The following is a 14,013-nucleotide window of genomic DNA, read 5'->3' as shown; positions in this document are numbered from 1 at the left end:
GTGCCACCCATCTCCAGCCTTCCAAAACAGAGGCCAGGGACACTGTTCCTACCCCCTGGCTAATAGCACTCCATGGACCCAACCTCCATGACTTTATCTAACTTCTCTTTAAACTCTATTATAGTTCTAGCTTTCACAGCCTCCTGTGGCAAGGAGTTCCACAGGTTGACTATTTGCTTTGTGAAGAAGAACTTTCTGTTATTAGTTTGAAGCCTGCTACCCATTCATTTCATTTGGTGTCCTCTAGTCCTTCTATTATGGGAACTAATGAAGAACTTTTTTGTATGCACCCTCTCCACCCCACTCGTGCTTTTATAGACCTCTATTATATCCCCCCTCAGTCTCCTCTTTTCCAAACTGAAAAGTCCCAGTCACTTTAGCCTCTCCTCATATAGGACCTGTTCCAAACCCCTGATCATTTTAGTTGCCCATTTCAGAACCCTTTCCAAGTTCAAAATATCTTTTCTGGGGTGAGGAGATCACATCTGTACACAGTACTGAAGATGTGGGCGTACCATAGTTTTATACTTCCCCTCCTCCTTCTTCCCCTGGCTTCCCCCTTCCAGCTCCCTCCTCCTAGGTTTCCCCTTCCCATCTCCCACCCTCTCTCTTCCCCTCTCCCACCTCCTTTTCCCAGTCTCCCCAGAGGTTAATCTCCCTACCCCCCAGTTTTGTTAAATAAAGAGAGTTTCTATTTTTGAACACACGTGTCCTTTATTTTTTACATCAGGAAGGGGGGCTAGGAAGGGGTAAGTGGAAGGAGGTGAGGGAGGAATGGAGTATGAGCCCCCGATGGGGAGGACTGGGGTGGCTCTGCGGGCTCCTTGGGGTGGAAACTCTCCTGCAGCCCCCCGATTGATCCCTCCAGATGGCAGCCTGCTGCAAGTGCAGCCGGGCTAATGGCTGAGTGCTGTGATGTGCCGAGTGTGGGCATTCAGGGCACTCCAAGCCAGGACTGCTTTGCTGTCCCTCATCGAGGTAGACAAACAAGCGGGGAACCCTGAGAACTGTTTGTCCGGGGTGGGGGTCAGGTCCCTTTAAGCACAGCCCTCGGCTAGTCTGAGGCAGCAGCTCCACGCTCTAAGTCCTAACCTGATGCCCTGCCAGCACTGCTTCCAGCCAGCCTTAACTTCGGTTCAGGGTCCACTCAATGTGGACATGTTAGTTCGAATTAGCAAAATGCTAATTCGAACTAGTTTTTAGGTCTAGATGCACTAGTTCGAATTAGCTTAGTTTGAATTAACTAATTTGAATTAAGTTAGTTCAAATTAGTGCTGTAGTGTAGACATACCCTAAGGCACCTATCTGTGTGCTGTAACAATTATGAAGGACAGAATAATAAAAATCTCTCAAAATATAGAAAGGAAAATAAAATGCCATTGACAGAAAATGTAATATAAAAGGCCTTTGAAGAAACAACAAATAAAGACAGGAGATGGAAAAATAGAAATTTTAACATAAAAACTGAAGTTAGCTAATGAGTTGGCAGAGAGAAACTGTACAGAATGAAGACTAGAGAGAACTAAAGAGCATGTGATGTTCTATCATTATCTGTATCCATGTGGCAAAGTAACAAACTAAATACATTTATAACCATCATGGAGAAAATGGAGCACCAATAGAAACAGGCAGCAGGTAGCGATGTTAGTCTAGTCTTGAGTTAACTGATCTATTAAACTCTTATGTAGGAAAAGTGATCAAGGCTAGGTCAACATTAACTAACCTATGTAGGAGAAACATCTCATGGAATAAAGCCGAAATAGCCAGTTTTAGTGCCAGCTCCTCTCTTGGCACAATAAGAATTGTGTACGGGTGAGTGGCGGGTGTGTATGTGGGGGGGGGGGGGAGCCACCCTGCTTTGACAATAAATGGCGATGTCTCCCTTAAACACAGTGCGGATCCCTTAAAAAGCAAAACCCAGGCCTGTCTCAAGTCTGGTGCACATAAGCATGCAGGCAAGGTCAAGGGAGAAGCTGTGAGAGGAAGGAATGTTTTGAATAACAATGCAGATTAAGCATGGTACGCGAGACCACAGGACAAGCAACTTTGAACTGGTACTCCTGTTTCTGATAACCACAAATTACAGATGCGGCCATACAACTGTCAACTACGCACACAGCAGCAACATCCTGAGTGACAGGATGTACTCAAAATAGGGTATTGAGCATTTTACATATCCTACACAATACGTAATCAATTGGTAAATATTATCAGAATGGCCAGTCTCACTTTGCTATAAAATGGGCTTAGTAAGAACAATTGATGGGAGGGAATGGGCAGGACTGACCCACAGGTCCTGCTCGATGTAACTAGAAGTAAATAGGCCCTTCACACCAGCGATCCAGCGCATGGCATTCCAATGCATGGGAAGAAAAGGAGCCACGACCTCCTGTCTGGTACTGTAGGTAGCATACAGGTGAAGTGTAAGTGAATTAGGCTTTATTATTGTATTATAGTAGGTCTTCTATTAATTGCTTTTGCATTGCTTTGCGCTGTATTCATTGCTTTAGAATTTATAGTATTTAAGGTTTAAATTATATAGTAATTGTTTTTAAGGCTTGTAAAACTTAAACAACTGTATTAACTATTTAAAGCTTGCAATAAATAAGAAAGTGGTTCAGTTTCCCTGGAGTGTCCTGGTTTCCTTTGGATCTAAAATAAATCGAACCACATGACGGGGGGGAGCAGAGTTAGAGGCAGACTGGGAGTGCATAAGGGCATGATAGAGTGAAGCTCCTTTACACCTAATCCCTCACTGGCATAACTCTAGTAGTAGAAGTTAGAGCATCGGGTGATCAGGGAACAGCAGTTGGCTTCCTAAAGCCATCATTGTCCTCTACATCAGAAGCAGTTTGAATCTAGCATAGAGCCGACACCATAGCATTTATCAAGATACTGGTACTATAGGAGTAAATTTATACTTCAAGAATATTTGATCCTGGCTGAGTAGCCTGTACTATTTGGGGAGACAGGCATAGCCTGTTTAACCCAAAGAGGAAACTGTTCTAGCAACATACATGGGATAATATCAGAAACACCAACATTTGGTAAACCTCTGCATGCCTGTGAAAGGGTATATTTACTTTAATGGACTGAATTTTCTTGGACTGAATTTTCTTGGACTGAATATTATTGTGTCTTTAGATCTGATTCTTTAGCACATAATTCTTGAAAGCTTCAAAAATTACTCAAACACAAACAGAAAACGTCTCATGGCGCAAATATTTAGTGGCAGAGCAGTAATCTCTGCAGGGAATATTAACTTCTGACTTTTTCATACCAGAAAAATGCAGAAAATATTTCTAACTGCCTCACCTCTGCAACTTCCCAATATTCATCATGAATAAAGGCTTTTTATTTAAAGCTAAACAAAAGAGGTGGTTGGCTCATAATCACTATATAACCAATGGGAGACAAGTTAAGCAAGCATTGACTTGGTTACCTGAGAGAGAAAAAGAATACAAGGACAGCCAAAGACAAACTGACAGAATACAATGACAGAGGATATTGTATGCTCTGGCATTATTTGGGAAATACCACAACCCTGCGCGATGCCTCAGTGCACCCCCTATGGTACATAAAGTGTCCCAAGAACCTACCCACAACTCACAAGTGAGTGTACTCAAGGAAGGGATGGGATTGCCCTATATCTGGCATAGGAGGAGCCTATGGTGTGGTAAACAAGAGATAATACAAATATAGCACAACAGCTAGCAAGAGGAATACAAAATGTAGCAAATGCTGTTAATCCAAATTTAAGATACTTTTATGTATGCCATGGTAAACTAACTACCATGTGAAAAGACAGTAGGGTACAACGCATTAAATGCTGGTCAGATGTGAACATGTTGGTGAACCTGGAAAGATGGCTAATAAGAACACTCTATCTAGGGCAGGCCAAAAAGTATGTTTTGCAAAAAAATTAATTAAAAAAAATCAACAGAAACAGAACAAGTTCAGATTTTCCTTGCTCTACTTTTTTTCCTTTTTTCCACTTGCCTCTAACTGTAACTAAAAATAGAACAGCTCAGACAGAACAAAGAATTAAGCATGAATTTCTCAAAGAATGTATTGAGTAGCCATCAGTGACAAAAGGACATTGAAATTTTTATCAATAGCTCCTCTTGAATAAACTAGTTCATATGTTGTGCACTTTCCTCTTTTAGAACCTAATTCAAAGTCCTTCAGAAATTTCTTGACTCCCGTGGGATCAGGTCCCAAATGATTCACTGACATTTTATCTTGCTACACTATCTGGTGCAAATCCAGAGTCCATGCTCCCTGTTTTACTCATTCCTTATGTAGACAAAAATTTTATTGAATTAAAAGGTTTTCTTCTATGGTGTTTCATTTTTCATGCGTTAGAACACTGTAATGTTCAGGAAGATGATTTTCCAGAACAGTACTGTTTCATTTGTGTGGTTCAGATTTAATATTCAGTAACATTTTTCCTTTATTGCAGACATCTTGTATGTCTTTAGGGCAGTGAGTCATTTTAGTAGTGGCACAGAACTAGATTTTTTTTTAATGAAAAAAAAAACCCATCCCATTCCCAACTGTGAAAATATCACTGAAAAGAATTAAAGTGCAATTGGCTTCAACTGGACGGCTGCCCTAACTTAAATCACATGTGAAAAAGCTTGGTTAGACAGTTTTGTTCTGCTTCTTTTCATCCGCTATTTTCTTTTACTATCTTTGGTTCTTTTCCTTTATTTGCTATTGCTCTTTTTCAGTTTCTGTTTTGGACAGAAAGATGGTCTTGTGGTTAAGGTATTACTATAGGACTCAGAAGATCTGGAGTCTGTTCTCAGCTCCGTTACAGAGTTCTTGTGTAACCTTGGGCAAGTCATTTAACCACTCTCTAGAGTTCCTCGTGGTAAAATGGGAAGAATATTGCCCTACCTCACAAGTGTACTATAATGATATATCCATTAATGTATGTGACATACACAACTACTAAAGTGATGGGGTCATATAAATACTTTTACATGAATACTTAACAGAACGTATGTCTAATACCTTTTTTTCAGATTTCACCTGTAAGTGTAACTCACAGCATGTACTGCAGGGCTGTGTCTAGACTGGCCAGTTTTTCCGGAAAATCAGCCGCTTTTCCGGAAAAACTTGCCAGCTGTCTATACTGGCCGCTTGAATTTCCGCAAAAGCACTGATTTCCTATTGTAAGAAATCAGTGCTTTTTGCAGAAATACTATGTTGCTCCCATTCGGGCAAAAGTCCTTTTTGCGCAAAACTTTTGCGCAAAAGGGCCAGTGTAGACAGCTGAGATTTGTTTTCCGCAAAAAAGCCCCGATCGCAAAAATGGCGATCGGGGCTTTTTTGCGGAAAAGCGCGTCTAGATTGGCCACGGACGCTTTTCCACAGAAAGTGCTTTTGCGGAAAAGCGTCTGTACCAATCTAGACGCTCTGTTTCGAAAATGCTTTTAACGGAAAACTTTTCCATTAAAAGCATTTCTGGAAAATCATGCCAGTCTAGATGTAGCCCAGGTGTTTCCTTAAGGGTGATGCAAGGTGATTACTCAAGCATGCTGTCTTCATGCTGTTCCATTGTTGCTAGCAGTGTAGTTGTAGCCAGATTGGTCCTACAATATTAGATGGGGGCGACTGGTGAAGGGGAGGGCGGGTGGCCACTGGCCAGATGACTGTCCCCTCAGCCCAGGGAGATGAAGGGACAACCCCCTTCCACTCCAGGTCCTGTCTCTCTGCTCCACTTCTGCCCTGCTTCACCTTTTCCCCCACTGCCCTCCCCTGAGCTATGAGGACCAGGGGATTAGTGGGGCTGGGGGAGTTTATGCCACTCTCCAGCAGCAGCAGAGGAAGAGGAGCCATGTGGCCCCAGCTTGCTCTGCTCCTCCAGCCATGTCACTCTGCTTCCCACCAGTGAGCCAGGTGGCTGGGAGAGCAGCGAGAGCTGTAGCCACATTACTCTGCTTCCCCAACTGCTGCTGGTGAGTGGTGAGAGAGGTCAGATCCCTGCTGCAGGCAGCAGGCCCATCTTCGCTAGTCTCAGCGGATGTCCTGGGACTTTGGTCCCACTGATTGCTAGTTGGCCTACTGCCCCCTTGCCCATGGTGTTTGGAGGGGCATGTGCCCTTTTGTGCCCCACATATGTTGCCCAAACTGGCAAGGCGGAACAGTTATATCATGTGGCTGCTTAATTGCTCCTTAGAATGCAGATGAGAAAATCTTCATTACTGTGGTCACCACTGATTGTCACTAAGAACTAAGCCAATGCACGAATTTACAGTTGTATAATCCTTTATATAATCAAGGCTTAAATTGTTCAAGTTAATATTCCACCGTATATAATGACACTTAGAATGGTGTTTTTATGATGAAATGTGCTAAGTACTAGTTATTTTTATACTCCTGTGATATATGCAAGCAACTAGCTTACAAGGGGAAACCGAAACATAAAGAGAGTAGGTGGCTTTCTTACAGTCAGCCAGGAAGTCTGTGGCTGAGAATTCAGGAGCTCTTGGTTCCTCAAATTCCTGTTCTCAATCTACTAGGTCACTCTGGCTTTGTCTACATTGGCAGATGGAAAGTGTTGGCAGTTATAACACTGCTTCCAAGAGTGCAGCAGTGAAACCTCTGTTGTGTATTCACACTGTCAGCTGCCAGCACAGTAGCATGACCATATGAGCAGTGGAATTCAGAGTGGTGCACTCTGGGCAGATATCCCCCAGAGCTCCTCTTCCTCTTTGGCTGCAGAGGTTTGGAGGAGGCCAGAGCAGGGATTGTGGGGCATCTTGGGTCAAGTCCCAGGCCACATCTATACTTATGCGTAAGTTTGAATTAAGATATGGAACTCTGGCTATGTTAATTGTGTAGGTGGACATGACGTACCTTAATTTGAACTTTGGTGCCACCTCCACATTGGGAACTCGACAAGAGCAAATGCACCTGTCAACTTCCGTCACTCCTTGCAATTCGAGGAGTACCGTGCTAATGGGGGCACCCTCGGTTTTCAATTTAGCGGGTCTAGCAGCATTCGATTTAGTAGGTTCTTACTAGATCCACTAAATTGAGCTCTAGAAGATTGACCACTGCACAGTTGATTTGTGCATAAGAATAGACATGGCCCCAGTGTTCCATGGTCCATTGCTTGGCATCCCAGCACCTGCTGTACTTTCATCCACATTTGGCACCATTTTTCAATGTCTTTTGTGCTGTCTGCTCTGCCTCCTCAACTTGCAGGAATGGATCCTGAACTGTTGAAGACAATGCTGATAGGTCTCATGAGGAGTCAGATGCTGATCTAGCAGTTTCGTCACAATATTTCCTGTGGCATTCACGGCTGTGTTGACCACAGTGCAATGCCGCTTTTGGGACTTGAGAAACAAGCACTGAGTGGTGTGGTCAAAAGCAGTGGCTACAGCACTTTTGGATGAGGAAAGCCACTTTCATAGGACTGTGTGCTGAGCTTAACCCAATCCTGCAGCACAAGGACACAAGAATGAGAGCTGTCCTGCCGGTGGAGAAGCACATAGTGATTGCATGTAGAAGTTGGCAACGCCACACAGTAATCACCAATCAGTCTGCAGTGGGAAAGCTGATTGTTGGACTCAGGTTGATGGAAGTGTGCAGAGCCACCAACCACCGCCTGCTCCAAAAGTCCATGACTCTGGGCAACATGCAAGAAATTATGGATGGCTTAGCACAGATGGGATTCCCTAACTGCAGAGGGGCACATACATTCTAATTCTGACCTCCTACCAGCTAGTCTCTGAGTACATTAACCAGTAGGGGTATTTCCCATGGTTCTCCAGGTGCTTGTGGATCACCTTGGGTGTTTCATGGACATTAACTCAGGCTGGTCTAGATAGGTGCATGACATCTCAGAACACTCACCTGTTCAGGAAGCTGCAAGCAAGAACGTTCTTCCTGGACCAGAAGGAGAAGTTTGAAATGCCAATTGTAATCTCGGGAGACCCCACCTAACTTTAATGCCATGTCTCATGAAGCCATACAATGGGGACCCTGACAACAGCAAGGAGTGGTTCAACAATGGGCTGAGCAGGTGCAGAATGACTGTAAAGTGTGCTTTTGGCCATTTAAAAGCACCGATGACAAGATCCCTATACTTATAACCTCACGTTGTAGCTTCCATAGTATTTACAAAGGGAAGGGGATACGCTTTACTCAGGTCTGGACAGCTGAGGCTCAGTACCTGGAGGCTGAGTCTGAACAGCCTGAGACTGGGGCTATTAGAGGAACACAGTATGGCGCCAAAAGGATTAGGGATGCCTGGAGGCAGCAATTTTCTGCTGAAATTGAGTAATATTTGTCACCTTGCATAATGACTGCATTGCTAGTGGGTGACGGTGATTGATCCGTATGATGCACTTAGGACAAAAGTGCCTGTTGCTCTGCGAGGGTGTGCTTGCTTTCTTTTATGTAATGGAATAAAGATTGCTTTCAAACCCAGGAATTGCATGTATTAAAAACAGACATAGGACACACACACAGCATGACACATCTGCACTTGGGGGGAAAATGGGGAGAGGGAAAAGGTGAGGCCCTGGCATGTTTACAGATTTGTATGCATCCAGCTGTCATATGCAGCCCTGCCATATGATGTGTTGTGCAATGGGTGCTGCCGCTCAGCATTGTTAAACTGCATGGGGACAGGAATGCGTGCATTGGGTGCCTGGGGGAGTCTGCAGGGCTGAATGGTGAAGAGGCCCGTGTGAAATGAAGTAGATGCTGACTGAGGACAGAATGGTGGCCAAATTGTGCTGGCTGTGTGAGAGAGATGCATGGAAAACAGTCTTGGGACACTGGCTGTAGGGGAGGTGGTTGTAGAGCAGCTCCATCTGCAGTGCTAGCAGCGCCTGGAGTGCATCACCTTGGCATGCCATAATATTCAAGAGCTGCTCTGTAGCTTTGTTCTGGCACTCAACGTTCTCCTCCTGTTCTCGACTCTAATTGTCCCTCCACTCCTCTAATTCTTTCATTTCAGCAGCAGCCTGAAGCATACCCTCGCATGCATTGTGGGACAGGTACCAGTGACCTGTCATAGTGCTGTAGTACACCACAGATCCACATTGGCACCCCAGTGCTGTACACTGCGCAGCAAGCTCTATGCTTCTCCTCGAGGTGACTGTGGAGTTAGTGTGCACCAAGTGCCTTGCCAATGTGGAAGTTACAGTGCTGTGAACTGATTTGCTACGCTGTAACTTGTCCATGTAGACAAGGCCTCTGTTTCTTCCCCTATGTCTGTACAAAGCAGTTGAGATTGGCCAGGTTCCCTTACTCTCCATTATGTTGTCTGTCTGAAGTGAGGCAGGAGCAGGACCTTCTTACTTTCAGGACTCAGGCCAAGCTTTTTACAGCTTATTTAGGCATTGCTCCACCCAGCATTGCAAGGCCTAGGGCCCAGATGCTAAAACACACTTAACTGTGTAACTTCCATTGATTTTATGAGTACAGTATTAGGCATCTAAATACTTTTAAGGATATGGCCTAAGTCCCAGACGTAACAGAGACATTTTAGACGTAACAGAGACATTTAGGAACCTAAATCTCATTGTAAATTGGATTTAGACTCTTACTTCTAGATCATCAAAGGAATTTAGGTACCTAACTCCCACAAGTAGACATCAAAATACCATTGGAGGATCCTTTTGATAATGGAACATGGCCATTTAAGTAAGTTGGACCATTCAATACTGCACAGCAGCAGCGAAGTTATATGGCTATAATGTAGCCATGGTGGTGAACAGAATGGACTTCCATGTTGATCAGGCCCTAATAAGTCTTTTCCCTTAGTACAAGTCACTTTGGGAGACTTTAGGTTTTTTAATCCTTTAAAATTGCAACTTCCAATCTAATTCCTCATTCTCTATTTTCTTGAAGTTCAACTCTGTAAACCTCCTGCAAAAGGATTACTTTGTCTGTTGGACATGAATATTGCAGTTGTCTTGTTCTCAACTGCTGCAAGATTGCAACTTGCTGAGGTCGGCTAATTATCTCATTTGTGTCAAAATCAAACCAATGGGTATTAAAAATACACCATAAAACTTCTGACTCTGAAAACTGTTTTAATTTCCTCTTCTCATCTGTTTTAATTATCATGTTTCTGCTCCACATAAGAGCTGTCATCATCATATTGAAAAGTCACACCTTGGTTGTCATACAAACATCCTGCCATCCAAACAAATACCACAAAAGATGCTGAAATCCCACTGATGCAAGACCAATCCAGCATGTGACTTCTTCTGTTATAGAACCTCCTGCTGTCAATTGATTCCCCAGATATACAAAACTATTCAGCCATTCACTATCATTGTCATCTACTTGGAACACTGGCAAGTCATTCATTTCCTTTTTATAGAAAATAAACAACACTGGTTTTATCATTGCTGATCTTAATTCCCATTGATTCTGCAGTTTTTGCAGCTCTTTCAGCATTATTGGTAGTTGATCAGCAAGGATGTATCTTCCATGTGGTCAGGATCATTTAAAGATGAATCTTTAACTATTATATCTCCTACTGTGGCCTGAATCAGCTTTGTCCGCAGTCTATTAGAACATTAAATAACACAGATGAGAAAATATATCCCTCCTATATTCTTTGTTCTTCTGAAATCCAGTGTATAATAAAACCATTGGTCCTCAAACAGCTAAATATACAATTCCTCAACTAACAGCACACTAAGTCCTCCTGTAGCTTATGCTGGGTAGCAGTATTCACATTGTAGAGTCAAAAGCAGATGCAAAGTCTATAAACACAATGTTAACTTTTTTTTGTCAGTTTTCAGTGACATTCTGCAAAGTCTATATAACGTGGGTTGTAGATCGACCTGCACAGAAACCACACCGGTTGTTTCTTATCTCTGGTTTGAGATAGTATTTCAGTCGGTTTAGTAATATGATCATAAGCCCTTCCCTAAGTTTAACAGCAGTAATTCCCCTATAATTTGAGCAAGATGATTGCGCTCTTTTTTTTAAGGGATGATGCAGCCCCTTTTCCTACCTGGAATATAGCTGGTTTCCCAAACTTTTAAGACCACTCAAGGAAGCCAGTGTACTAAACCTGGACCTCCACTCCCTCAGGGTGTGTCTACACAGTACAATTATTTTGAAATAATTTTGAAATAATGGATGGCTTATTTTGAAAACTATAAACCTCATTCCACGAGGAATAACACTTATTCTGAAATAGCTATGTCGGAATAGCAGTAGTGTGGACGCTCCACTTCTGCTATTTCAAAATAGTTCCTCCCCAGTGCCATTCAGAGTAATGATTCCCCAGTGCCTCCTGGCGCTCTAAATCGAGGTAGCACATCCACATTAGGAAAGCCTGCCTCGGACTAATTTTGAGGCTTCCCTGTAGTGTGGACTAGCAAGTGATGCACAGTTGTACTATCACTCAATACAGGCAGTCCCCGGGTTATGTACAAGATAGGGACTGTAGGTTTGTTCTTAAGTTGAATCTGTATGTAAGTCAGAACTGGCATCCAGATTCAGCCACTGAATATGGACACCAGTTCTGACTTACATACAGATTCAACTTAAGAACCCCAGGGTCCCCAAGTCAGCTGCTGCTGAAACTGATCAGCAGCTGATTCCAGGAAGCCCGGGGCAGAGCAACTCTGCTTCGGGCTTCCTGTAGTCAGCCGCTGGTCAGTTTCAGCAGTGGCTAACTTGGGGACGCCTGGGGCAGAGCAGCTCGGGTGCTGCTGGGTTGGTCCAGTAGTGCGGCCGTTCCTCGGCGCTACTGGACCAACCCAGCAGCACCCCAGCTGCTCTGCCCCAGGCGTCCTGATTCAGCCACTGCTCTACCACAGGCCCCGGGCTTTGCTCCACATCTCCCTGGTCTGCTGAGGGGGGCACTAGCTGCGTAGGACCCGGGACCGGACCCGCGGCCGCTTCCATATCAGCTGGAAGCGCCGTGGGTCTGGCCGGGTCCTGCGCGGCTTTGCTCAGCGTCTCCCTGGTCTGCAGACCAGAGAGACGCTGAGCAAAGCGGCGCAGGACCCGGGGCCGGACCCGCGGCCGCTTCCAGATCAGCTGGAAGTGCCGCGGGTCCGGCCCCGGGTCCTGCGCGGCTTTGCTCCGCGTCTCCCTGGTCTGCTGGCTCCCGCAGCAGACCAGGGAGACGGGGAGCAGCTTTTCTCGCCCCGGAGGAGGCGGGCGGCAGGACCAGGCGTCCCGCTGCTTCAGTCCTCCGGGGCGAGAAAATCCCCGTTCGTATCTGCGGATCCGACGTAAGTCGGATCCGCGTAACTCGGGGACTGCCTGTACATGCTAAAATATATAATTTTGACAGTTTTGACTATTCTTGTGCTGAAACCAGATAGCTAGTAGAAGTAATCCATGTGCAGAAGCACATTCTAATAAACATGCGCCATTCTCTGCTCTCTCTTCTAGTAAGCTGCGTGACTCCTGCATCAGTTCAAATCCAGTTCATTAGTCTTCTCATTGTAACCACTGATACTTTTTTACTTTTATTTTTATGGTGAAGATAAGGGAGTTAAAGCATTTTTTACTTTAATAAAGAATTGATATCTGGTTCTAAATATAGCCTTGTAACACATTAGATATGAGCATGAAGTTTTCTATTATTTGTTTATGTAAAATTTTGGTGCACATAAGTATCTTTCATATGATTGAATTCAAATAACAAGATATATATTCAATTCAGACCTACATGCAAATTCAGGGCCAAATCTTGTCATCCTTTCTAAAGAAAACTTCTATTGAAGTCACTGGAGATTTTGCTTAAGTAAGGCCCGTAGGATATGGCTCATTAATTTTAGCTTACATGCAAAATCAATCAGTGCTAATACAAAATAAGTGACAGGAGTGATGCATGATATTTTCTTTACATGCCTGTACAAGTGTTAATAATTTACTTTATAATAGGTACTAGTACAATTATGTAAGACCATTAGTTTATTAGAAAAATAGTGATTACTTATCTGGGCTGGAGGCTGCTGCCCTCTGGTACCTGATCTTATATTGACTGTGCACTATGGCAACCAGAAAGGGGAAGGAACAAGGCTGCTTTCTAGCAGCATAATTCCAAGCCTTTGTTTACAGCAAGCAGCGTTATAAATACAACTTAAAACCATTTCAGGATAATTTGGTTGAAACACTCTTGGTTGTGTCAACAATCTGTATTTAAGCAGACCTCAAGTGTAAAATTTGGATTCCGATTCAAACTTTGCCAAAGGTTGAGAATATTTAAAGGTGCAGTTTTGGTTTGAGTCTTCAGAGAATAGGGGACGCTTCCTAATGGTCCATACAGCTGGTCAGTCACTTGGTTCTGGCTTCTTAGCCTTATTCCCAGAAGCTAAATCACATTAAAGTGTTGTTAAAAATACATTCCTAATATTAGGCTGTGTGTACACCAGAGGGTTTTTTTTGGAAGAATGGCTGTTTTCCTGACAAAACTTCACTTCTGTCCACACTGCAATTGTGTTCTTTCAAAAAAAAAAAATCGAAAGAACAGAGGGGTTTTTCCGACATTGGTAAACCCCTTTCCACGAGGAAGAGCTCTTTTGGAAAAAGGCGTGTGTGGACAGGGAAGAAGAGCTTCTTCCAAAAGAATAGGAAAGAGGAAAAAGCACAGGTGCCCTGATGGCCAATCCGTCCATAGTAATCACAGCTGGAATGCAAGATAGTGTCCATTCAGTGTGGACGCTATCTTTTGGACAAAGCTTTTCAGAAGATCTCTTCCAGAAAAGCTTCTTCCGAAAGAAGCCTGCAGTCTAGATGTAACCTTAGTTTTCTATACTTGTCATATGTATGCTATGCAATCATGAATGGAAGATGAGGGGGATCACCCATGGAAGGAGGGAACGCATCCATGAATCAAACTTTACATTAACATTTGGTCTACATGAAAAAAGAGTTTGAGAATCACTGTATGACAAATGCCAAACTATTTGAAATTCAAGGGGTTTTAAAATTTTGCTTTAAACTCAAAAATGGGTCAATATTTGCAGACAATGTCACTAAAGTGTGCACATTTTTCAGAGGGGG

The sequence above is a fragment of the Pelodiscus sinensis genome, chromosome 10, assembly GCF_049634645.1.
Source record: "Pelodiscus sinensis isolate JC-2024 chromosome 10, ASM4963464v1, whole genome shotgun sequence".
NCBI lineage: Eukaryota > Metazoa > Chordata > Testudines > Trionychidae > Pelodiscus > Pelodiscus sinensis.
This window is presented reverse-complemented; position numbering follows the sequence as displayed.